General features: G+C 48.9%; 1 protein-coding gene across 2 annotated transcripts in view; it reads left to right on the top strand.

Annotated features, from left to right (window-relative positions):
- Positions 1–26,928, top strand: part of ADAMTSL4 (ADAMTS like 4) — a 199,407-nt gene that overhangs the window by 132,497 nt on the left and 39,982 nt on the right. The gene's annotated exons all lie outside the window — the stretch shown is intronic.

The raw sequence follows: 26,928 nt of genomic DNA, 5'->3' as shown, positions 1-26,928 counted from the left end.
GTGCTGCCAGCCCTGACTATTAGCCCGGACCTCGTTAATGTACCTGTGCTGCCAGTCCTGACTATTAGCCCGGACCTCATTAATGTACCTGTGCTGCCAGTCCTGACTATTAGCCCGGACCTCGTTAATGTACCTGTGCTGCCAGTCCTGACTATTAGCCCGGACCTCGTTAATGTACCTGTGCTGCCAGCCCTGACTATTAGCCCGGACCTCGTTAATGCACCTGTAGTGCCAGTCCTGACTATTAGCCCGGACCTCGTTAATGTACCTGTGCTGCCAGTCCTGACTATTAGCCTGGACCTCGTTAATGTACCTGTGCTGCCAGCCCTGACTATTAGCCCGGACCTAGTTAATGTACCTGTGCTGCCAGTCCTGACTATTAGCCCGGACCTCGTTAATGTACCTGTGCTGCCAGTCCTGACTATTAGCCCGGACCTCGTTAATGTACCTGTGCTGCCAGTCCTGACTATTAGCCCGGACCTCGTTAATGTACCTGTGCTGCCAGCCCTGACTATTAGCCCGGACCTCGTTAATGTACCTGTGCTGCCAGCCCTGACTATTAGCCCAGACCTCGTTAATGTACCTGTGCTGCCAGTCCTGACTATTAGCCTGGACCTCGTTAATGTACCTGTGCTGCCAGTCCTGACTATTAGCCCGGACCTCATTAATGTACCTGTGCTGCCAGCCCTGACTATTAGCCCGGACCTCGTTAATGTACCTGTGCTGCCAGTCCTGACTATTAGCCCGGACCTCGTTAATGTACCTGTGCTGCCAGCCCTGACTATTAGCCCGGACCTCATTAATGTACCTGTGCTGCCAGCCCTGACTATTAGCCCGGACCTCGTTAATACACCTGTGCTGCCAGTCCTGACTATTAGCCCGGACCTCGTTAATGTACCTGTGCTGCCAGCCCTGACTATTAGCCCGGACCTCGTTAATGTACCTGTGCTGCCAGCCCTGACTATTAGCCCGGACCTCGTTAATGTACCTGTGCTGCCAGCCCTGACTATTAGCCCGGACCTCGTTAATGTACCTGTGCTGCCAGCCCTGACTATTAACCTGGACCTCGTTAATGTACCTGAGCTGCCAGTCCTGACTATTAGCCCGGACCTCATTAATGTACCTGTGCTGCCAGCCCTGACTATTAGCCCGGACCTCGTTAATGTACCTGTGCTGCCAGTCCTGACTACTAGCCCGGACCTCGTTAATGTACCTGTACTGCCCGCCCTGACTATTAGCCCAGACCTCGTTAATGTACCTGTGCTGCCAGTCCTGACTATTAGCCCGGACCTCGTTAATGTACCTGTGCTGCCAGTCCTGACTACTAGCCCGGACCTCGTTAATGTACCTGTGCTGCCAGCCCTGACTATTAGCCCGGACCTCATTAATGTACCTGTGCTGCCAGTCCTGACTATTAGCCCGGACCTCGTTAATGTACCTGTGCTGCCAGTCCTGACTATTAGCCCGGACCTCGTTAATGTACCTGTGCTGCCAGCCCTGACTATTAGCCCGGACCTCGTTAATGTACCTGTGCTGCCAGTCCTGACTATTAGCCCGGACCTCGTTAATGTACCTGTGCTGCCAGTCCTGACTATTAGCCTGGACCTCGTTAATGTACCTGTGCTGCCAGCCCTGACTATTAGCCCGGACCTCGTTAATGTACCTGTGCTGCCAGCCCTGACTATTAGCCCGGACCTCGTTAATGTACCTGTGCTGCCAGTTCTGACTATTAGCCCGGACCTCGTTAATGTACCTGTGCTGCCAGTCCTGACTATTAGCCCGGACCTCGTTAATGTACCTGTGCTGCCAGTCCTGACTATTAGCCCGGACCTCGTTAATGTACCTGTGCTGCCAGTCCTGACTATTAGCCCGGACCTCGTTAATGTACCTGTGCTGCCAGCCCTGACTATTAGCCCGGACCTCGTTAATGTACCTGTGCTGCCAGTCCTGACTATTAGCCTGGACCTCGTTAATGTACCTGTGCTGCCAGCCCTGACTAATAGCCCGGACCTCGTTAATGTACCTGTGCTGCCAGCCCTGACTATTAGCCCGGACCTCGTTAATGTACCTGTGCTGCCAGTTCTGACTATTAGCCCGGACCTCGTTAATGTACCTGTGCTGCCAGTCCTGACTATTAGCCCGGACCTCGTTAATGTACCTGTGCTGCCAGTCCTGACTATTAGCCCGGACCTCGTTAATGCACCTGTGCTGCCAGTCCTGACTATTAGCCCGGACCTCATTAATGTACCTGTGCTGCCAGTCCTGACTATTAGCCCGGACCTCGTTAATGTACCTGTGCTGCCAGCCCTGACTATTAGCCCGGACCTCGTTAATGTACCTGTGCTGCCAGCCCTGACTATTAACCTGGACCTCGTTAATGTACCTGAGCTGCCAGTCCTGACTATTAGCCCGGACCTCGTTAATGTACCTGTGCTGCCAGTCCTGACTATTAGCCCGGACCTCGTTAATGTACCTGTGCTGCCAGCCCTGACTATTAGCCCGGACCTCGTTAATGTACCTGTGCTGCCAGTCCTGACTATTAGCCCGGACCTCGTTAATGTACCTGTGCTGCCAGCCCTGACTATTAGCCCGGACCTCGTTAATACACCTGTGTTGCCAGTCCTGACTATTAGCCCGGACCTCGTTAATGTACCTGTGCTGCCAGCCCTGACTATTAGCCCGGACCTCGTTAATGCACCTGTGCTGCCAGCCCTGACTATTAGCCCGGACCTCGTTAATGCACCTGTGCTGCCAGTCCTGACTATTAGCCCGGACCTCGTTAATGTACCTGTGCTGCCAGTCCTGACTATTAGCCCGGACCTCGTTAATGTACCTGTGCTGCCAGTCCTGACTATTAACCTGGACCTCGTTAATGTACCTGTGCTGCCAGTCCTGACTATTAGCCCGGACCTCATTAATGTACCTGTGCTGCCAGCCCTGACTATTAGCCCGGACCTCGTTAATGCACCTGTGCTGCCAGCCCTGACTATTAGCCCGGACCTCGTTAATGTACCTGTGCTGCCAGCCCTGACTATTAACCTGGACCTCGTTAATGTACCTGAGCTGCCAGTCCTGACTATTAGCCCGGACCTCGTTAATACACCTGTGTTTCCAGTCCTGACTATTAGCCTGGACCTCGTTAATGTACCTGTGCTGCCAGCCCTGACTATTAGCCCGGACCTCGTTAATGCACCTGTGCTGCCAGTCCTGACCATTAGCCCGGACCTCGTTAATGTACCTGTGCTGCCAGTCCTGACTATTAGCCCGGACCTCGTTAATGTACCTGTGCTGCCAGTCCTGACTATTAGCCCGGACCTCGTTAATGTACCTGTGCTGCCAGTCCTGACTATTAGCCCGGACCTCGTTAATGTACCTGTGCTGCCAGTCCTGACTATTAGCCCGGACCTCGTTAATGTACCTGTGCTGCCAGCCCTGACTATTAGCCCGGACCTCATTAATGTACCTGTGCTGCCAGTCCTGACTATTAGCCCGGACCTCGTTAATGTACCTGTGCTGCCAGTCCTGACTATTAGCCCGGACCTCGTTAATGTACCTGTGCTGCCAGCCCTGACTATTAGCCCGGACCTCGTTAATGTACCTGTGCTGCCAGTCCTGACTATTAGCCCGAACCTCGTTAATGTACCTGTGCTGCCAGTCCTGACTATTAGCCCGGACCTCGTTAATGTACCTGTGCTGCCAGCCCTGACTATTAGCCCGGACCTCGTTAATGTACCTGTGCTGCCAGTCCTGACTATTAGCCCGGACCTCGTTAATGTACCTGTGCTGCCAGCCCTGACTATTAGCCCGGACCTCGTTAATGTACCTGTGCTGCCAGCCCTGACTATTAGCCCGGACCTCGTTAATGTACCTGTGCTGCCAGTGTTGACTATTAGCCTGGACCTCGTTAATGTACCTGTGCTGCTAGTCCTGACTATTAGCCCGGACCTCGTTAATGTACCTGTGCTGCCAGTGTTGACTATTAGCCTGGACCTCGTTAATGTACCTGTGCTGCCAGCCCTGACTATTAGCCCGGACCTCGTTAATGTACCTGTGCTGCCAGCCCTGACTATTAGCCCGGACCTCGTTAATGTACCTGTGCTGCCAGCCCTGACTATTAGCCCAGACCTCGTTAATGTACCTGTGCTGCCAGCCCTGACTATTAGCCCGAACCTCGTTAATACACCTGTGCTGCCAGTCCTGACTATTAGCCCGGACCTCGTTAATGTACCTGTGCTGTCAGTCCTGACTATTAGCCCGGACCTCGTTAATGTACCTGTGCTGCCAGTCCTGACTATTAGCCCGGACCTCGTTAATGTACCTGTGCTGCCAGTCCTGACTATTAGCCCGGACCTCGTTAATGTACCTGTGCTGCCAGTCCTGACTATTAGCCTGGACCTCTTTAATATGTGTCAGTTCAGACTTTCAGGTATGGCAAAGCCTTGGGGATGGGAGGCTCAGATCATAGAAGAACTTAGTCTCAGGTCATTAGTAGAACGGAGGGCACGGGTAATCTGGTGGGTTGGGATGAGGTTGGAAATAAGGGGCAGTGCCGCCCTGTGGAGACCTTTATGATGAGCTTATAGTGTGTTCAATAATGCATGGGCAACCAGCGCCATGACTGACATGGGGGAGGCTTCCCTGCATTGACTGGCACAGGGTGGAGGCATCAGTGCAGTGTCTGGCACAGGGTGGAGGCATCGGGGCAATGACTGGCACAGGGTGGAAGCATCAGTGCAGTGTCTGGCACAGGGTGGAAGCATCAGTGCAGTGTCTGGCACAGGGTGGAGGCATCGGGGCAGTGACTGGCACAGGGTGGAGGCATCAGTGCAGTGTCTGGCACAGGGTGGAAGCATCAGTGCAGTGTCTGGCACAGGGTGGAGGCATCGGGGCAGTGTCTGGCACAGGGTGGAGGCATCGGGGCAGTGACTGGCACAGGGTGGAGGCATCGGGGCAGTGTCTGGCACAGGGTGGAAGCATCGGGGCAGTGTCTGGCACAGGGTGGAGGCATCAGTGCAGTGTCTGGCACAGGGTGGAGGCATCGGGGCAGTGACTGGCACAGGGTGGAGGCATCAGTGCAGTGTCTGGCACAGGGTGGAGGCATCGGGGCAGTGACTGGCACAGGGTGGAGGCATTGGGTCAGTGACTGGCACAAGGTAGAGGAATCGCTTAGTGGTTGGACAACAGGATTAATCTGACTACTGCGGTCATGTTGGATTGGAGAGGGGGGAGTTTAGTAAGAAGACCGATCAGTAGTAACTTCCAGAAGTCACGATGAGGATGGATCTGGGCAACAATAAGAGTTTTTGTAGGTAGATAAGAAGATGGAAACAGTTCGGTTAGCAAGATATAAAGAGCAGTTGCCCGACTCCCGCTGCCGAAGGCCGCCTCGGGTATTGGCCTGACGATTAGTCTTTTATGAGACAACCAATTAAACTGTCTAGAGCCAATGCATTAGGAGAAGGTAAGACTGATCCACTCCGAGCTTTCTGCATCTCTCTGGCCCATTCGTCTGCATGTAGACAATTCTACCCCTGGCTTCCCTCAAGTCCTGCATTCCAATAGCTTAGACGATAGCAGAAACTAGAGCAGTGAAGAACGTTCTTGACATGATGTGGAGCCCTTGGCTTGGAGGAGCTGTGGCTCCTGTCCAGGTTACGTTGTCAGAGCAGTACATCTCATCATGCTTCCCGCAGTCCTGAAGCCAAGCGAACCCCCACCAGCAGCAATCCCCTCTCGAAGACAATGCCACATCACACGTAGACCCCACCGGACACAATGTAACAACTATATTGTTCCCTTCCTTCTTCCATCCGTATCACATGGGCAGCATAAACCTCCAGCAGATTGTCATTCCTGGAGAAATAGTGTAATCATAGACTTAGCCTGAAACTGGTCCTAATCCGTTCAGTCCACAGTGAGCCTATGGGATTACCACCCTCTGATGTAGTGATATCATGGACTGTTTAACGGGAGGGTACCTTGGTAAAACATTGCTAATCACTGCAACGGGTGCAACTGATCTCATGTGGCCCCAAAACTCAGAATGCCCTCCACCCCCGAAAATAAATATACTGGAGACGGCATATCTATAATACGGAAGGTTTATATACCATGGCTCATATAACAGCCTGATACCAGTTCTATACAGTGGTGGGGCAACGTCTGAGGCAAAGGCCCACGGCTGAGGACACAGCGGGGTGGATTGAGGCCTTGTCATGGGGCTCTACCATCTCCTCCCCTGGAGGTAGCACAGTACCCGTCCAAGTTACCGCTGGGGGAGTTTCACAGGGTAACCCAAGATGTGGTTCACCTTTAGTCCTTGTTGTCACTCGTGACGTCATCGTTCCATCCCCTGCGGTGAATCCAGATGTTATTAATAAAGAGTCCACACGCAGGGATAACGTTTCAGAGCAGAACCGGGAACGGTCGGTTAAGCTCATTCACTTGAAATAACAGTTAACTGTCCAAACTCTGTACATCAACCATCAGGACACGGGTGCAGGCAAAATTAGTGGTGTGACAGGGAGCAATCACGGGATGACAGATGAGTCCACAGTCCAAGTTATCTGTGGGGTTCTGATCCCGGCCGCTCTCCTTCACTCTCTCTCCAGCTCTCTACTGGTCAACGCTCACATTTAAGGGAAAGGCACTCAATGCTGCATGGTGGTTCCTCTCACTCTCTCCAAGCAGTGTCTGTGTGGCTCACCTGCAGAACTCCAAACTCCAGACTCTCCTTTGCAAGACTCCCCTGCTAACTACAACTAACTTGCAGACTTGCATAGACCGACTCTCCAATGGCTGCAAGAAAACTAACTTTCACTCACCTTGCAAACACATATATGAAGCATGATCATGTGACACACAACAAGATACATTTTCCAGACATAACCCAGACATTAACCCATTCAGTGCTGCAGAGGTGGAATACACAATAAATTCATGCGACATAGAAGACACTGACAACACATAGGCACAAGACAAATGCATTCATACTTATGGAGGGGCCCCGTTAACTCTGGGCCACTACAGTAGTCATTATAGTGCACTTACTTCCGATGATCACAGGGGTGTCTCTTCTGATTGGTGTTGAATATTTTAGTTTTTCCATCCTGCCGTTGCCCCCAATATCCCTCACAGTGCCCCCATAGGACTAATGCCTTCTCTGTGGACCCACAAAGTAATAATGCCCCCTTTGTGGCCCCACCTAGTGATAGTGCCCTCTCTGTGGCCTCACCTAGTAATGGTGCCCTCTCTGCAGCCTCACCTAGTAATGGTGCCCCCTCTGTGGCCTCACCTAGTAATGGTGCCACCTCTGCAGCCTCATCTAATAGTGCCCCCTCTGTGCACCTCCAGATTACAGTGCCCGCTCTGTGTCTCACTCCCCTTCCTCTTCTCACCCTGCTGCTACCTCAATATCCTTCTCTGTACTCCCATAGTACTGGTGCCATCTCTGTGGCCCGACAAAATATTAGTGTCCCCTCTTCTGTGGCCCCACCTAGTAAAGGTACCCCCTTTGTGTCCCTGAAGATTACAGTCCAGTTCTGTGTCTCACCCCCCTTCCCCAAATCTGAGGTCAGTAATGGCTCACAGTTGTGCCCGTCTGGACATCGCTTGGCTCAGTGCGGAGGCCAGCTCCTCACCATCTTTCCTGCTCTCCGGTAGTAATCTGCTAAGAGCAGGAGAGAGGGGTGGGAGTTGTCCTCCACACTGAGCCAAGCGGCATTCAGGCCGGCAAGACTTGAGTTACAAGGAGATTTGTGCAGTTGGCCGGACTAATGGGAAGCGTCTTGTGAATCAGCAGTAAGATAGATGTGGGGCCATTCAACTCCAAACTCCTCTGCCCCATAGGCCTCATAGCATGGGCAGCATGTGACTATTATCGACCCCTAGTGTGAATGAACTTGAGCTACAGTACCGGATATAGCCACATGAATGAGAGTGGCAGCGTGTCTACTGCTGCAGTGATTCTTTCTCCTTGCACCCTACCAATCACACCATCCTATATATCCATTTCATCACCCTATAACTGGACTTGGAGTAGTGACGGGTTCCCTTTAAACAAGTTTGAGTTCTCATGAAGTTCCAGACTGTCGTTCCCGTTCCTCTGAAGAGTTAATATGGCAGCAGAATGAAGCTGGATGTCATGGAAAATACTTTTATTAATATTTCTGAAACACGCAAGCCGAAACCTGCAAGATAAAAGGCAATGGCTGGCTTATTTATGGATGAGGTACTTGGATGTGTCATGATGACTCTACCTGCTGTCAGTCAGGGGGCGGCGGAGATGACGACATCCTGCATTCCTCTGCAAATAACCTACCAGCCCAGCGCTTTATACGGAACACACCGACACCAAGTAGAGATGGTCTGTAGGCAGGTAGTGGAGTCTACAGGATAGGAGCACGCCTCGAAATATGATGGACCCCCTGCCACCACTATACTCTATGCAATAAACAGCACTGTATGTGGGTTCTAGGGGCAATCCTTTATGTGTTACAGAGGTAGCAAAGACAATTGGTCACGTCCCGTAAGCCACGCAGGCTGCAAAGTTTTTGCAAAACTTTATTTAAAACTTTTCACCTCTGGACTGGAGATGAATCCAATGACGCTCATGTATGCTCACATATGCATGCTCCCCTCACCTCCTCCTTCCTCCAGGTCCATCTGTGTGCACAGTAATATGGAAGACCCTAGCCATCAGCAAAACCTCTAAAATGATTGCTGTGACAGACTGCTGAAGTCAGCATGTCCGTCACTACGCTCCGCTGCCCGCAGGGTCTTCTTTAAAGTCTCACTTAACGCCATTGCAAATTCTGCATGGCGACTCTACTAGTCATGGGCAGCATTTTAGCCGTACCGATCACGCAGAGCTGGAGGCTCATTGGCCTAGGTGCAAAAGCTGAGCCTAACCCCATCGGCACAGCACCTCCTCGTGGCCATCAGCTGCACTGCGTAGCATGTCAATCTCTATCTAGGCCTAGACTGCCATAAACATATCCTCCAGCCATTCCTTTAGCCAGTCTCTACATACGAACTCATCATCCTGCTGTTACCTCTGCTCCTCTCAGCGCCCCCTTTGTGCCTCCACACAACAAACGTTTCCCCTTTATGTCTCTGCAAAGTAATATGCAGCCTTAGTGTCTCACAATGTAATAGTGCACCCCGCAAATTAATAATGCACCATTAGTGTCTCCCGCGAAGTAACAGTACCCCCTTAGTGCCCCACAGTTATAGCGTACTTCTTCGTGTCCCTCAAAAATAGTGCTGTCTTACTGCCTTTTACAAAGTATGAGTGCCCACTTAAAATAACAGTGCCCCTCACAAATTAGTGGTGCCCCAGTTGTACCCCTCACAAAGTAATGGTGCCCCCCCACTGAAATTCTGCTGCCTTTGTCCCCCCACAAACCCCTTGTTTTACTTTTAATGCCCGGCTCACGTCCCCCGACGATCACTGATCGATGTAAGAGAAGGAAAATGAGACTCCTGATTGCTTCAACATTTTGTTGCCAACCATTTTACCGACCTCGGAAGAATGGAAGGCTGAGTCACCCTTGAGCCAACTACCTGAACCATGCGGGGATTGAACCTGCAACCTTCAGGTCGTGAGGGAGAGCTTAGGACTGCATTTCTGCTGCCTTAGTACTCTGCGCCACATGGTGCACCTAGTCCAGGTTTACAGGCGCTATTATACAGCAACTAGTTGCAATAAAGGCACCTACCTATTGTGTAGGTCGCTCTTGTGCTCCCAAAACTGTTGTGATCCATTGAAGCATGGACTTCACAAGACCTTTGAAGGTGTCCTGTCGTATCTGACACAAGACATTACATTATGTTGGTGCTATATGAATAAATATTATTATTATGCTAGGATCCAGCAACAGGAGGTAGCTGACCAAGAGAGGAGTAGTGCGGGGGCCTGAGAGAGAGCGGGGCTGGGCTGTGAGGGCACCGGACTAAAACAAGGGAATGCTACACGACTACCTGCACTAACAGAATAGACAGCAAAAGGAGGCAACTATTTGTAAGTGAGGCCGGCCTCAGTAAAACTGCTGGGTGTGCACCCCAATAGGGCTACAGGAAGGGCTAAAATTACGGACACTAACATTGAACAGTCCGGGTTATGGGCTGTGGTATTTAAGGCAACATAGTCCTGCTGGTGAAGGTGCGCGTTGTACTTTGCCATACAGTCTCGGTAATTATGGAGTGTAGTTGACATTGTCCATGAAGTGTTACTGTTATTATACATTAGGCAGAGAATCTTGCTATTCCTGTGTTTTTGCTAGCGACAGATACCACTTAGGACCTCGAAGGTCCAAGTCCAATTGCTCAATAATCATTCTCCTTTAGTTACTGGTATTTTTGTATATTTTGGTGGTTCCGCCTGCTGCGTCGCATCTTGAATGTTGCATTGCTGTCCCCCCACCAGGATACTACTAGGACTCCCCGTGTTCATAAATCACCCATTGCAGTTGCAGTAGACACAGCTGGGGTCAACTAGAGCCGACATGTGGCAGGCAGCTCGCAGCGCCGGTCGTTATGGCAGATCGCTTCTTCTAATAGTCGAACTACAAGACTGAAGAGGCTGATCAGTTGCCTGTATAAAACCAAGTGTTCATTACACCATGTATGGAGAGGACAGGATCACCCACAACATGGAAGGTGGCCCAACGTTAGCAGAATGGGCAGCGGGCTGCTATACTGACTGTAAAACCCACCACTTGGAGTTGGCATTCAGTAGAGCCGCGAGCTACGACTGCTTGAAGAATCTCGAATAGCATTACATCAAGCACTTGCTAATGTTAGAGGCTATGGCCACTTTTGGCATGGAAGAAATGATGGGCTTGTGGCCACCTTTAAAGGGATTGTGCCAAGTTATGTAGTTAGACCCTATCCACAGCCTGCATGACCTCTGGTCCATTCACTTAAGAACAGGAGCCCGGTTCTCGGTTGGACCCCCACTGATCCCGAGAACAGGGGATCCCATCATTCAATGAAGAGCCGTAGATTGCTGAAGCCCTTGAATTCAGAATTCTTCGCTGCCTAGTGCCTACTTTCCTCCCATGTTTATGCAGTATGGTCTATGTGATCTGCCCTCCCAGAAGACTTGGATGCTTTCTTCCCACTCCACGCTCTGTTCTGTTCTTTACACCCACCTCCTCTTCCGGCAGCTTTCTGTAACACTAAGAGAAGGGAAAGGGAGGTCAGAGAAAGGCAACCTAGCCAGAAGCGCTGTACAATGGATCTATGTCCGCTTTAACATGACAGTTTGTTATGTGAAGGAGGTACAGGGACTTTAAAGGAGCAAAATGGTAGGAATAAAACAAAAACAGTGCCAAAGGGTCCATAAGCTCCCTGCAAATTGTACCAATCTGAAGCACAAGTGCCCCCTAGTGCTGAAGGATAGAGTTTGTTATGGCCCCTCACTCAATTTCTTAAAAATGACTTGGGCCCTGAAAAGACAGTCACTTGTTGTAGGTGTTGGAGTTCCCCTTCTAATATCTAGGTCTTTGCACATTGTGGGTTGTAGGCATTTCCACTGGTGGGAGAACTTGTGAGGAACTTTTATGTGGTTGTCCCAAGTCTGGTTCCTAATTAAGGTGTGCCCATGTACAGGACAAACACTAGCCGTCCTTAAGGGCCAAATTACTGTTTGCAGAGGCTATCAACTCTTCCTAATAGAGAAAAGGCCTGACCGAGAAGAAGAGAGTCTTCCATGAACTCCGTGTGAAGAACCTCTCCAAGACATAACAGACTCTTTAAGAATGGATTAAGAAGGAGCAGTTATTAATAAGGAACTCCAAGTTCAGTGTAACCTTCACCCAACCTTTACTGCTGCCCTAGAGAGGACGAAGAATGTAGACACATCACATATCCCAAAAGTTAGACACCCAACAGATTGTTCGTAGGTGTGGGGGAACTGGGAAGTGTAATAAGGTATCAGCAAAGATGGAATCGTACCGTACATTAATCAGTCAATGAAACTCTCTCCATGATCATTGTGCAACCTGTAATGCGGGCCGGGGGACCTGGGGCCAGAGTGGTATCAAGACCCCAAACTCTTTTGGTGATGCAGAATAAGACAAGGAAGGGAGGCCGAGAGTTCCACCGATCTTGGTAGGTCCAGCCAGTAAGAATAGTGTTCCATCAGTCTCTCGATAAGGCTCACACCGCCTCTGTGAACAGGTCCGCACATTCACATGGACCAACTATCGCTCAGTCATTCAGGAAGTCCCAATGACAGGACTTTATTTGGGATGTTTGCTCCTTAGTTTGTGAGATGTCTGCTGCAGACGCCGCCATGCTGTCCTCACACCCACATAACATAAGACTGGCAGGTGAGATCGTGCCAAACTTTGCTCTCAACATATTGCGAAGAACGAGCTTTGAAATAATAGAACTTTCACTAATGTGAAAACAGATGAAGATCGAAAAGCCAAGAACTTCTCAGCACCGCCTTGTAGACAAAGACCAGTGTTATTTGAGAACCCATCCACGCTTCATAAGGTGAAATGTTCACCACCAGGAAAACTCCCTAAATAACTCATACATTGTTCGGCAATACCATTCCCCTCTTAAAGGGCCGGTAGCATTAAACTAAAGCATGCAATGCTCCTCTGCTTCTGCTCACATCAGCCCTGATCCAGGCACAATACTGGGGGGCGTTATAGTCAGGACCCCTTAAACAAATAACTAGCATCTGTCTCAATTACAGCAATATCAACACAATGGCTTAGACCTGCTACTGTACACGTTTAGATCCGGAGGAGGGCTACTCACTTTCTTTACTAGACCGCCTCATGTATTTCCTATTCTTACTACTCAGTGAAGTGAGAAATGTCTCCCCCTCTCCTACAGAACCTACTGTTCTCAGGGCGGAAGCTGCGGCACCAATAACCCTTTGCAATCCAATTTTCGATTTAGAGTTTCCTAGGGGTTTTCTCTTTCGGCAATTATACAATGGCGCCATCTGCTGGCTAGAGCCAGTACTGCGGTATAGGACATGCTGGAGAGGCTCCCAACAACAGAGCGACCAGTAATATACAGTAAGAATACCCTGACGTACATCTTCCGACGTCAGAGCTGTACAGGCTTCAATCAGAATGTCTTCAGACGTCAGACAGTGGATTGGAAAGGGTTAATCCTGCCACCCTCAGAAAGTTACATTGGGATTGTTCTCACTTACAAGTTAACCAGTCTCTCAGATGTGACATGGTGGAGATTTACTATTGGGGGCAGAGAGAAGGGTCAGGACAGTGAAGAGTCATACTTCACTGGAAGCTGTAGAGATCTTGTAGACCATCCGAGTGGGACCATCACTGGAAGCTGTAGAGATCTTGTAGATCATCCGAGTGGGACCATCACTGGAAGCTGTAGAGATCTTGTTGATCATCCAAGTGGGACCATCACTGGAAGCTGTAGAGATCTTGTAGGTCATCCGAGTGGGACCATCACTGGAAGCTGTAGAGATCTTGTAGATCATCTGAGTGGGACCATCCATGACTGCCTCACATTGACAATTTGTAGACGGAGATTCCTATTGACTTTTCTCATAGTTTCAGCTACGAGATTTGGGGAGGCTATGTTGCCATGATTGATGAGAACTAATGATAGCTGCAGGCTTCTTAAGAAATGTTTCCCTAGGAGATTTTTCCTCTCCTCTTCACATGTAGGACTTGTTGTCTTTGGGACCAGAGAGATGTTCCACAAATGTCTTGACCAACATTTTATAACCATGGACGACTGGTTGTAATGTAGACAATGACACAAGGTAGAAAAGAGCCCAGCGCTCCAATGTAATATGGATAATGCAAGAGAAGTGGATCTACTGATGAAGATAACGTCCTTGTAGAGAAGCCCTATAGACGCACGGGACTCCTCTAAAACCCGGTACGTCCTCAGAGAACCAGAAAGAGTCCTGGGAAGGTACAGATTCAACTGGGTTATTGGTGAACAGACATATGTAGACACAGACAGAGGTAAAGACAGAGTTGAAACTGAATCTGTACCTTCCCAGGACTCTATCTGGTTCTCTGAGGACGTACTGGGATTTAGAGGAGTCCTGTGTGTCTATAGGGCTCCTCTACGAAATATGTTATCCTCAACAGTAGATCCACTTCTCTTGCATTATCCAAATTACAAAGGAGCGCGGGGCTCTTTTTGTGTTCTCGACCGAGGTCCTCTTCACCTGCGGGGTCCCCCCAGGCGCTCTCCCCAAGGATTAGGGGTCCTGTCTCTTGGTTATACCTATAAAGCCGCCTCGGACTGACGGTGTCATCAGACGGGTGCTCCACACCAGGTGAGTCCCTTCCTTATCACTGCATAGTCATCTTCTCGAATCCTTGAGACTGGAGCACTGGTCGGCTGATCCCTTTAGATTGTAATGTAGGGACTTCCATAGAAGCTTAAAAGGTTGCTAAAAAGATGGAAAGTGCACCAAAATTGTGCCAAAATCATCACAGGCACCAAATTTTAGCGCAACGAAATTGATCATGCTCACTGGACTGATTGTGATGTAATTGGTGAATGCCCTGATATAAAAAAGGCAATTCCTTGCAGCATAGCGAGCAGAGCTGAGGAAGAAGAGGGTGCTGTCCAGGAGATCAGGAGAGATAGACTACCCTGTGAGCGTGCCGGACTAAAGCAGAGGATGCCACTATCTGTGCTAGCAAAAGAGAAAGGGCGCTCCGAGGGGAGAGTGGAGAGTCCGCTAGCATTGACAAGAGGTGTGGGTCCGGTGGGGTCGGTAGACGCTTGGACTCCCACGCAACAGAACCATAAGTGAGGCTAGCCTCATAAGGGGACACCGGGTGTGCACCCCAGACAGGCCGAAGGACAGTTAGTCAGCAGGGCTGCTGCAGGGAGACACAGCATACACTAAAGACATTGGACTATTTCCAAAGTTTTGTTCTTCGAGCCCCTGATCACGGGCCGAGGCATTTGTTGGCAAGCGAAGAGTGACACGTCGCCTGAGGTATCAAGTGAACTTTAAACAATGAGACATCCTGAATGTAAACTGTAATCTATATGTCTAATAGACTGCAGTGATAGTCGTGGAGTATTAACCCCTGGGGTGAAACCTGATCTGTCCTCCTGCGGAGCGGTGCCATTGTTAGAGGAGTGTTGATGTTCTTCACAAGGCTTTGTTATCGCTATGTTAGCAGCCGGTGTTCACAGGAATAAGACGAATTGTTTAATCATTAGCACTCTATTGTTCGCTTGTATGTTTGGTGGCGTTAAGTAAATATTGCATAGTCCGTGAATCCTGGGTCGCCATGCAGTACCTCCACCCGCCACAGTGGCGCTATGTGGCTCCTAAGAGTCAGACAACCTTGGTGCCATCATTCATGTTCGGTCAGCTTGAGCGCAGAGTTTCCCACCTGATATAATTGAGGATTTCGAGATTTCTGGTAAAATTAAATGAGTTGTTTCCATGGGCCGGGTCTATCAGATCAGACCTTCTACAGCCTGCAGTTATTGTCATGTCCCATAGAGCCATACAGAGTATGTCATCTCAGTCTGTCCCCACTGGGGCTCACAATCTAAATCCCACTGATCAGGATGTTTTTGGAGTGTGGTTGAAAACCCAAGTACAAGCAGGAAATCCCCACAAACATGGGGAGAACTTACAGAAAGTGGCCACCTCACTAGAGACCTCCATCAAGGAGTGCCTTGGACTCCTTCGGCCTTCAGAACCGCGGCAGTTGGCCACGGTGTAGATTCCATTGGGTGATGAGATGGTTCTGCAGGAACATCGGCCCCTGTAGACAGGAAGCTTCTTGTAGTTGCCTTACATTAGATGGAGGTCTAGATGTGCTCTGATCGCCTGATAGGAAGGGTTCATCGATTTATGCTGCTTTTGCCAGATTCCGACCTCTCATCAGCACGGGGCAACATACATTCACCAGACGATGTTTCTCAGGCGCAGAGTACCTGGGGTAACCAGGCATTCACTTCTGGTGAATAACCGGCTGGTGGGCAACCCTACCATCAACACGCGACAAAGAGCCAAACTCTGGCATTGCCCGATAATCCCTTAAGGATTATGTGCCACCTTCTTAACCCCATCCTGGTTGACTTGACAAGCAATACGGCTGCATGCACTGTTCCCGCTGCGCATTACACAGCTCCGTTATACCGTGCGCTCCTCGCGGGACCTTATTAACCTCGCCCACGCATTACATAAACTATAGAAAACATTATTTAAAGCCGCAGGCACTTGATAAAGTATGGCCGTCTTTCAACCGGTCTGATTTCTATACGGGGCGGCTCCAATTGTGAAAAGGCCGATGTCGCTAAAAAAGTTGTACAAACTCCATGTAGACGTTGTCCTTGGTGGGATTTGAACCCATTATCCCGCACTGGTTTTACCTATAGCACACTTAGTATTCCTCTATCAGCCATCTGTCCTTGCATCACATGGTTGCTGTGCTTTACTGTACGTGTTGGATGTGGAGTGTTTACACTGTTAGAACATATTGTTAACACATTGCGTCTAGGCGTCGTCTTGGCCCGGCGTCCCCAACACGCTGCAATCTTCTCCTAAACCAGTTCCTTGTGTGCTCTTGGCATTTCAGGGGGCTCACCAGAAACAATCTGTTGCCCTCACATTCTCCTCTCAGACTCGCCATGAGGGGCCTTTCACATGGAGAACTTTGGCTTCATTAGTGCCACTTTTTGTGTTTTTGCTGCTCCGTTTCCAGCCCACAATTGGAAGAAGGGGTCGAGGAGAGGGGAGGGGGGTGTTAGAAATGATTGAGCTGATTCTTCTATTTCTCATGTTGGAAGGCAGGACCTCGTAAGCAGACAGCTGTAACCATAGCAGGAGTACAGCCGCCTCTCGGGAGAGTCCTGAGGGCTGCAGGCTTGACTTTGCCTACACTTCCGAGCTTGTAGAAGTTGTCCCCTTAGGGTTGAAGCTCTTGCATCCAGCCACGGGACAGGGAGGGGGTTACTATGTCATCTTGGTTGAATGTCAAAACAACCACAAGATAAATAATTATGTTGTATGTAGTAACTACATGTAGGCTTCTACGTCGGAGCTGTGTCTAACGAAGCCAACTCTACTATCGGGCCTCTGTGGGCTCACCTTCCATCTATAGGGGTCTGGCCAGCTCCCGGCTGATGCTACATGCGTCAAAATCCAAGTCAAAATCCGCCCCATCGGTTTCAGCCTGCGGAGCCGCTCCTCTCACCATACTGAGCCCTCACTGTAGCATACACCCCCTACCCCGCAGTTACTACTGAGCCCTCCACCACTGGCAGGGTGGTGTGCCAACCTTCACATCAACTGCCCGGCGGCATTACTCAGTAGAGGCTGTCGGGTGAGAGATGTGCGCTGCAGTGAGGGCTCAGGTGCCTTGCAGGTTCAAGTCAGCTGCAGATGTAGCCCCTCTTGGTGATAGTGCCCCCTCTGTGGCCCCTCTTGGTGATAGTGCCCCCTCTGTGGCCCCTCTTTGTAATAGTGCCCCCTGTGTTGCTCCTCTTGGTGATAGTGCCCCCTCTGTGGCCCCTCTTATTAATAGTGCCCCCTCTGTGAACCCTTTTGATAATAGCACCCCCTTTGGGACCTCTTTTTTGTAATAATGCCCCCTTTACAGCCCCTCGGTAATGGTGAACCCTTCTTTGGCTTCTTTTGGTAGCGGCAAGCCTCGCAGTGGCCCCTTTTGGTAATGGCGAGCCCCAATGTGGCTCCTCTTGATAACTAAGAACCAGTCGCAAAACTCCTGCCACCAGCAGCAGTATAAGCATCTTCTTCCTCATACAGCACTGTTGGCGCTGCCTGCTCTCTGCATAACCCGAGTAGTTAGATAAGTTATGCAGAGAGCCTGCAGCGCCAGCCATAGTGCATGAGCCAGAATATGCTGAGTCCTGCCCCATGGGCCCCATAGCAGCTGGTGGTTTCTGGAGTCGCACCCCTGCCCATCAAAGGATCCTCTGGTTGACCATTGTAACACCGCATGCTACACCTGTACCTCTCATGTAGCAACTATTCCTCCATATAGTCTCATATACACTATCCTACCAAAAGTAATTGGACATCTTAGCAAGATTAGTAGGGTTCAGGTGGGGACCTTGTATAGACCAGTCCAATCATGGAACATCCATATCCTCAAACCAATGTAAAACAGCATTGCATTTATGATGAGGCGCGTTGTCTTGTTGGAAGTATGGCCGACCATCCCCAGAGTATTACCACATTGTCGGCAGCACATTATTGTGTCAGGGTCACCTCCGTGGTCATGGTTATTGCCACTATGACTAACAAACCGAGACCATGCCACGTAAAACACCTCCAGACCTTCATGAAACCTCCGTTGTACTTCACTGTTGGCACAACTATTTATGCCAGCTGTGCCCATGTAAAGGCTGTTTTCCTTATCTGTGGTGTAAATAAACCGGTAGAGATTGAAAATGTAACATCCACACAGAGTTTAATAAAATGTGTGAAATTTGGATGGAAGTCTCTCCATAGGGCCCAATGCGGGCACGGGCGGATTCCCACGCGGCATCCGACTCACCGGTGGACATGACGCCTAAGAAGGGTATTGAATAATTAAAAATTGGATGAAGTTGGTGTATTTGTATGGAAATGCCTGCCCCCTTTGTTATGCAAAGTGCTACATTGTTTCAGTTTATAAGTCATAAGGGGAGTTATGTAGGAAGTTTCTGATTCGCCGTTGGTATGCTACATTATAGACTTCAAACTCTTTGCACCTAAATGTCTGAGAGCGGTCAGATAATTGGCATGGTCGAAATGGGGGATCATATTGTTAAATCCCCCGACGAACTGGCTGTAGTGCAATGTCCGTATAGAGAGAGGTTACAGGAAAGCTGCGGCACTCAGACCTGGCACAGCTCCAGGCAAAAGGGCAGTGCCACTTGAAGACTGCCAGATTGTGCGGATGTCCGTTCCTGATAGAGGAGCGACTGGAGCGTAGGTCTCAGCAGTGGTTGGAGTCACAGTCGCCCCACGCACAGATGTAACATACTGGAAGCCGGGTTGCATCCTCTAACCCCCATGCAGTGTGTTCTCTTACTTGATTTCACTGCCAGCAACGACTAACCCGATGTACCGCTAGACGCAACTGGATACATGAATGGAGAACAGTTGTGTTTAGTGACGAGTCCCCATTCTGTCTGGAGCAAAGGGATAATCGTCAACGTATGAGTTGGTGTTTTGGAGAAAAGGCCCTTCCTGCTGTGATTTCAGAGCGCCACACAGGTCAGACCCCTGGACTCATGGCTTGGGGGGGCTAAACAGTTATGACAACAGGACTGGGTTGGTAGTCAGTGAAGACACAGCGACTGCCCGCCAATACCTGGACAGCGGGGCACACCCTGTTGTCATACCCTACATGACCACCATCCAAAATGGTATCTTCCAACAGGATAATGCCCATTCACATACTGCAGAATCACAAGACATGCCTTACAAGGTGTGACGACCATGGATTCACCCATGCGGACCCCAGATTTATCCCCAATGCAGCATGTCTGGGATACCATGGTAGACTCATTACATGGCCACGCAGCACAAGCTATACCCTAACTAACTGCACAAGTCATGCAGCCGTGCAGAGACATACCCCAATAAGACATCCAAACACCTATTAATTCCATGCCTGCAAGGATCCAGGAGTGTATAGGCGCTCGTGGTCAACACATTTCTCACCGAAACCTCTACAGGAATAAGCGTTGATTCATTCCAATTGGCTACCATTTATTTTGGGTGTGACTCTACATATCGACCATGTTTTATAACACTCCACCAATTCCTTCTCGGCGTAACACTTTCGATTTCCACCAGTGTACTATCCAGAATTTAGGACTTCTTGTGAGTGGATCCCAATGCCTCTAATATTCCAGTAATCTATCGGTTAATCCAAACTCCCCAACCTCACCATCGAGGTCCAAGCTTGTCCATGACCCCAAGATAACCCGACAGCTCCGACTGTATTAATACAAATATGAGGCAATGCAGAACCCAACCGAGACGTCTTACGGCTTGACTGGATGGAAAGGTTTATTTCCTAAGTGTAGAAATGGCAGAAGATAACAGATGGGTTTACTGCCTCCAACTGATTAGAAAAGCAACATTAGCCTCTGGGTCACAGACTCGTTAGCAATAGAAGTGTGATTAATTCTTCTGCGAGGACTTCAAGCTGGGAAAAGGTTGTAGGTAACATGGTCGCAGACAGATCCGTAGGAGACAGAGTCCTACTCCAAACATTCGGAGATTGTCTCCGGCAGCTATTGAGACCACATGCGAGAGCACCAAGCCTCCAGTCCTTGTGATGTAGAGCCAGAACCACTGGTCCAGTTCCAGACAAAGTACTTGACTGAGCGGAGAGACAATGGGATGTTTCACAGCGGCCAAACACTGAGCGTCTGTTAACCCGTCCCATGCCCAGATCCCCCGAGACATCAAGCTTGCCCAGATCTCTGCAGCCTTCAGTTTCTTATTACAAGCGGCATATTTCTGGACACGGTCTACGTTTTGCATGTGCTGCTCCTAATTCAAAGCATATTTCATCAGTGAACCAAAAAATAATTTATGATCACTTAATGATCCCCAAAAAACTTTCACTTGACCTTTAGGAAAGTTGTAAAAAAAATGTGAAAAATTTCCCAGTCATTTCCTCCTCTGCTATTAAGCTGGAGCTACTCACGAGATATCTTGTCACAGCTGCAAGACTCCTATGACAAAGCTGAAAGCGTTCAGGTTAATAGATCCTGGCGTTTGCTCTTGTGGGGTCTCAAAAGGTAGAACTTAAAGTTCTTGGGCCCCCATGCAAATCCATTACGGGGCTCCCACCCACTCATATGGGTGTAGAGGCGTCTTTTGAGCTTCATCATGCTCCAAGGCCCAGGTGGGACTTCAGCTTTTGCACCTCTCATATTACACCCCTGGGATTGGAACCTCTTAAGGTTAGGGAGGTCACGTATACATGAAGGGACAGCGCTCTGAAATGGTGATACTACGCCTATAAGTGGGACTCGCCTTGCGTTTGTGGTCCTACCCAAGATATTGAGTTGACTGCAAACCTTGATGGCGTCCCAGAGATAGTAAAACTTTTCTTTCAGTCCTAGTACTTCCTACATCCACCTCAGGTGGAGAGCAAACACCAGACAGCACAATCGGCGATCCAGGAAATAATACAAGTAGAGGATAGGAAAAATTGGTCTTAGGTTCACAAGGTTTAGTACAATTGTTGAATAGAGTAAAACTTACTGATGGGGAAGGTCAGTCTCCTCAAGACCCCCCAAGTTGACTCCAGACCCAAAGCATACCGTATGCTTGAGAAGGGGCCCTGTGTAGCCCCGAAACGCGTTGCGATTGTATATATTCATTGGATCCTTTTTAAACTTGCCCAATATTGGGAAGAATAAAACTTTGAGTGAATCTCCTGCATAAGAATCACTTTCCTTTGGTCTGGAGTCGACTTGGGGGTCTCGAGGAGAAAGACCTCCCCCTTCAGTAAGTTTCACTCTATCCATTAATTGTACTAAACCTTGGGAGCACAAGAGCAATTTTTCCTATCCTCTACTTACATTAAAGTAGGCGAGGAAGTCCCAAGATCACCTGGCAACCTACATTAATAAAGGACATATGGACTGTCGACCTTCCATGGGATGATGCTGAAACTGCTGCCATTGACCACCAACAATGGCATTCTTTAGTCTCCCGATGCAGTGAAAGGCATGGGAAGACCTAAGTCTAAGTAAATCTGCATATGGATGTAATAAAGGAATGCTTAAGGTGACCCTCTGGTTTCGAAAAAACCCTCTCTTCTGGGACAGAAGGGTCTGGGGGTATATTATCTTCAGTTCTTCTTCTGCTCCCCCTCCAATCTGTCCAAGATGACTGCAGCAATTGTCTAACTACCTAATGCACTGCTCTCTAATTGGCCATTGCTGGTCACGTGACAAACTCTGGCCTATTAGGGAGCAGGCATAATGCATTGGTAGCCTAACACTACCAATGCACTGTGGGGATAAGGCAGCCTAAAGACTGGCCAAAAATGCATCTGGAATCCAGCCATGCAGAAGTTGGGTTAGGAATACAAATGGAATCCGACTTTTTTTTTGAACTCTCAGTGGCCCCAAGGCCCCGAAATCTCTGCGGTATGGAACCGTTGGGTCTGGGCTCTCTCCTCCAAGCCCCTCACCTTGCCTAGTTGTTAACATCCCCAGCTCCCTTGAGCTGGAGATGCCATGTGTTCCAATGGAGCTGGAGATGCCAATCGCTAAGCAAGGGGCAGGAATGCCAAATGGCTCATTTCCTTTTTCTTGCAACTGAAGTTTACCTGTTCTTGAGATTTTATATCTAGTATTACATTTCCTTCTTGACATTTCTTTTGGACTATCCGGTATTTTTAGCTTTATGTGTGCACAAAGGAGCCATTGCTGGTCACAAGATCTGCTGGCGTACACCCTTCACTTCTAGAATATGTAAACTTAGTCACTGGCCTATGCCGGCAGTCGGAATGTCTGCATCCCTCCTAATGAGGTCCCCTTCTATAGTCATTCCAAGAACTGGTCTGGCATTGAAGCCTGTTCTCAGCCTACATCCAGGGCATTGATCCACACATAGCAAGCCTCCCGTGAGCCGCTCCAAGCTGCTAATATGAAATCAACACTAATGGAATGAAAATATGGGCTGGTTTACACCATCCAATAATGAAAGGCGGGTGTAGCCCAAAGCTGGACTGGGAGTAACGGTCCACATGTTAACGAGGTCTCCATGATAGTTTGAGGTTTTCATGGTACCTTTCACGAGTTCTTTCCATTCTAACCTCATATGTTAATTGACCGACGGCTGAGATTATGGATGGTGGAAAACATCCTGTAACGAAACACAACCTGGCATTAGGCGGTACCTGGGGTGGCAACTTTTCCACTTCCCTTATGTACTAGTTTCATAGTTAGCTACATGCGACCTGTGTGGTCACACAGGACACCCTCCACTAGCCTGTAGGACGGGAGTGTGGTGGGCACCAGGCCCACCCTATGTACGTTGGGGACCATTGCCCTTCCAGATGATCTACCTCTTCTGTACAGCAGTCTTGTGGAGCTGCATGAATGCTCCTCATCCTTGCTCTGTCTCCTTCCCGCTGAGGTTCTGTGGTGCTGCTGTCAGAGCACTAGCGCCCCCTTAACGCAATCACTTAGTTCTGCTACTGTATTTTTGTTCTGAGATTGGTTCCTGTACTGTATTTTTGTTCTGAGATTGGTTCCTGTACTGTATTTATACTCTGAGCTTGGTTCCTGTACTGTATTGCTGTTCTGAGATTGGTTCCTGTACTGTATTTATGTAGTGAGGTTGGCTCTGGTGCTTTATTTATGTACTGAGCTTGGTTCCTGTACTGTATTTTTGTTCTGAGATTGGTTCCTGTGCTGTATTTATGTACTGAGCCTGGCTCTGGTGCTTTATTTATGTACTGAGCTTGGTTCCTGTACTGTATTTTTGTTCTGAGATTGGTTCCTGTACTGTATTTATGTACTGAGCTTGGTTCCTGTACTGTATTTTTGTTCTGAGATTGGTTCCTGTGCTGTATTTATGTACTGAGCCTGGCTCTGGTGCTTTATTTATGTACTGAGCTTGGTTCCTGTACTGTATTTATACTCTGAGATTGGTTCCTGTACTGTATTTATGTACCAAGCTTGCCTTTGGGGCTTCATTTATGTACCAAGCTTGGTTCTGGTGCTGTATTTATTTTGGTTCTGGTACAGTATTGATTCATTGAGGTGTTCTGGTTTATGTTGCTATCTGGCTGCACAAATAGAATACAAGCAGACTGCCAAGCTGTGAAAATATAGTTTTTGTCTTATGATGGGAGACGGATGCCAAAAAAACTGTCACTCCGGGTGCTATCTAAGCTACGGCCGGACTGGAGGTAAAGAAAACGTATTAAATGATGTGTTTAATGACTGCAGCATAGCATTGTGCTTACGGAGCCGATGATTTAAGTGCTGTTTGTGCGTTATTTTTGGTCTTTGTACTATTTTTAACATTCTAGATGGATTATTAAGATGTATTACTTGGATCTCATTTAGTCCGGCACTTTATGTCCTCACTGGATTGTACATTCAGACCAAGATTTACTTCATGGAGTTTAAGATGTAATGATGGAATCGCATTCTGAACAGTTCTTATTGTTATAACACAGACTGGGGCATAAAGGGTCACCTTGAGGAGAGCACCAAGTTAGTGTAGGTGTAGGGAATCTTATATAGGCCATGCAATGCTCCCTGGGAAAAAGTATGCAAATAGGAGATGGAAAAGTACCTCCATAGCACCACCTGTTGGCAGGTGACTTTCTTATAAGTCAAGGTTTAACTTTTCAACAGGCCTTGACAACATGACTAAGGACATAAGTCAGACCAGAATCATCTTCTTTTTGCAGCTAGGGGATGGAAAAGTACCTCTACAGCTCCGTCAGATGGGTGTCTTCTTCTGACGAAGGATCCGGTTAGGCTTATATCCTTAGGCATGTTGTCAAGGCTTGTTGAACAGTCGAACAAACTTTTTTTCCAAGGAAACATTGCATGGCCTATATAAGATTCCCATCTACCTTGACGTTGGTATTAAGATATGGAACTAAAGCTAGCCATACATTTTAGATGAATGCTCGTTGGGCTGACCGCGATCTCTCCCACACCTCATCCCGATACACAGGTATTCTTGGCCAAGCGTCCATGTCTTCTGGTATGGCAGCTTATCTTCCCAATAACTAAAGAATCAAACATGTTAGAACCCAATGACTTGATCTGTTGACATCTGCCATCAAGGCTGGAGGCTCCATCTATATTCGTGGTATGGCCGGTTGTCCTCATGAAGTCTATACCCTTAGAGCATAGCCTAGCTTCTACCCTGCAGTAGATGTCAGAGCTCAGAGGATTTTGAAGTATCTTAGATGTAGCTTTCCTATTTTTGATGAAGCTTACCCACATTGACACCATCCAAATGTGTTCAGCAGAGTTGAGATATTCTGATATACATCATCTATATGACTGAGGAAGTGGAAACATTTCTGGAACGACTTCTAGGAACATGTGGATGCCTGATCTCAGATCTACTGCACAGTATATATGAGGATTTGGGTCAATGTAACCCATAGACTCCTCTCTGATTGCTGGCTGTCAAACATGTTTTACATCTGTGCCCGCACCCACCACAGAGCTACGGGAATAGATTTTTAGTAATTCCCTAATATATGCCTGTTGCCCAAATGGCTTCCTTTAGAAGAGGAGACAAATGATTCCCCTATGCTGTCAGCAGAATGTAGGCCCGATTATGGCCCATTAGGCTGATTGGTCACAGTTGCCCCCAGGAGTCGGAATGATGAACATGATTGACTTAGGTATGACTGCATTAAGGGGTGTCCACTTTGTACCCTCCCTTTTTGTTTGGAAGGAACCACCAAAAATAAGTTGTCTTGTTGCTGGGCTGCCCAATGATCAGCTGGAGGAACCTGGCAACAAAGTGTTTTATTTGCCTGCAGCGCCTCCACAGGGAATATTGAGCATTACATGGTGCCCACTGAAATTAAAGGCGTTATCCCAAAATTTAAAGGCTTTTTTTCACTGCCCTAAAACATTTTCAAGCAGCTGGCCCCAGCCTAAAATAAACCGGCGTCATATTCCAGGTGTACGGCCAGATGGAAGTCAGGTGAGCACTGCAGCCAATCAGAGGCTGCATCATCACAATCCCAAACTCCTGGCATCACAGCACCCTGGATGAGAACGGTGATACCCGGAGTTCGGTTGGTGACGCTGCAGACTCTAATTGTCCGCAGTCCTCACCTGATTTCCACTAGGCCATACGTCTGGAAGCCGGGCCACGGGAGCCGCTCAGCTGCATCTCAGGGGGCCGAGAAGAGGTGAGTATAGCCATTTTTTAGGCTGGGCTTAGCTGCTTGAAGACTTTTTGGGGGTAGTGATAAAACACCTTTAAATTTACACTCTCTTTACAGGATAGGGGATAACTTTATACTGGTGGGGGTCTCACTATGGAGCATACCTAGCCAGCGGTTTATTCAGTCTGACTTTACTGCAGGTGGGAGACCCCACAGTGACGAGAAGAAGGGGACATCAGTAAGACCCCCACCAATCATAAAGTTATCCTTTATCCTATGGTAGGGGATAACTTTAGAGTTTGGGATAACTCCTTTAATGTGCTATCCATGCCGGGTCGTGTTCTGTATACCTGGCCAAGGTGAAGAAAGCCCAGCTACCACTCTGACAGAGGAGAGAGTATAAGTTCAGTTTGCTGTCTTAGCTCTGCATTTAAATACCCTAGCCCAGTGGTGATGAACCTATGGCACCCATTCCAGAAGCAGCACACAGAGACCTCCCTGCTGGCACGCACGCCAGCGACTCTTTACCACGGTTGTGAATACCATCAGGGGTGCCACAGCTCCCCTGCTGGCATTCACTCGGCGCTGCTGATCTCAGGCACACACTGTGATGTCAGTGTGCACCCGGGATCCCCCTCCTCTGACGTCTCATCCTTGGTTCTGTGAGAGCAGAGGCGTCCGGCAGCACACTGACATCACTGTGTGCACCTGGGATCAGTGCCAGCAGCAGTGCCGAGCAGAGGAGCAGTGGCGCTTCTACGAGGAGGTGGGGTAAGTATATGGGTCTCAGGGGGGCATTATTACTACTGGCGCTGATATATGGGGATACTATTAGTAATAGTGTCCCCTATATCAGCTGCAGTATTAATAGCATTGCTACTTGGTCCACTGTGGGAGGTCACTATTACTGCTTGGGCAACTCTGGGGGTCACTATTGTCACTGGGGCTGCTGTACGGGTCACTATTGCCACTGGGGCTGCTCTGGGGGCACTATTACTGCTGGGATATGTTTACACGTGGCGGAAATGCTACTGAATGTCCTCAGCTGAAATTTCCGTGGCAAATTCCG

The sequence above is a fragment of the Eleutherodactylus coqui genome, chromosome 6, assembly GCF_035609145.1.
Source record: "Eleutherodactylus coqui strain aEleCoq1 chromosome 6, aEleCoq1.hap1, whole genome shotgun sequence".
In the NCBI taxonomy this organism is placed as follows: Eukaryota; Metazoa; Chordata; class Amphibia; order Anura; family Eleutherodactylidae; genus Eleutherodactylus; species Eleutherodactylus coqui.
The sequence above is the reverse complement of the archived record's forward strand: the minus strand, read 5'-3'. Positions and strand labels throughout refer to the sequence as shown.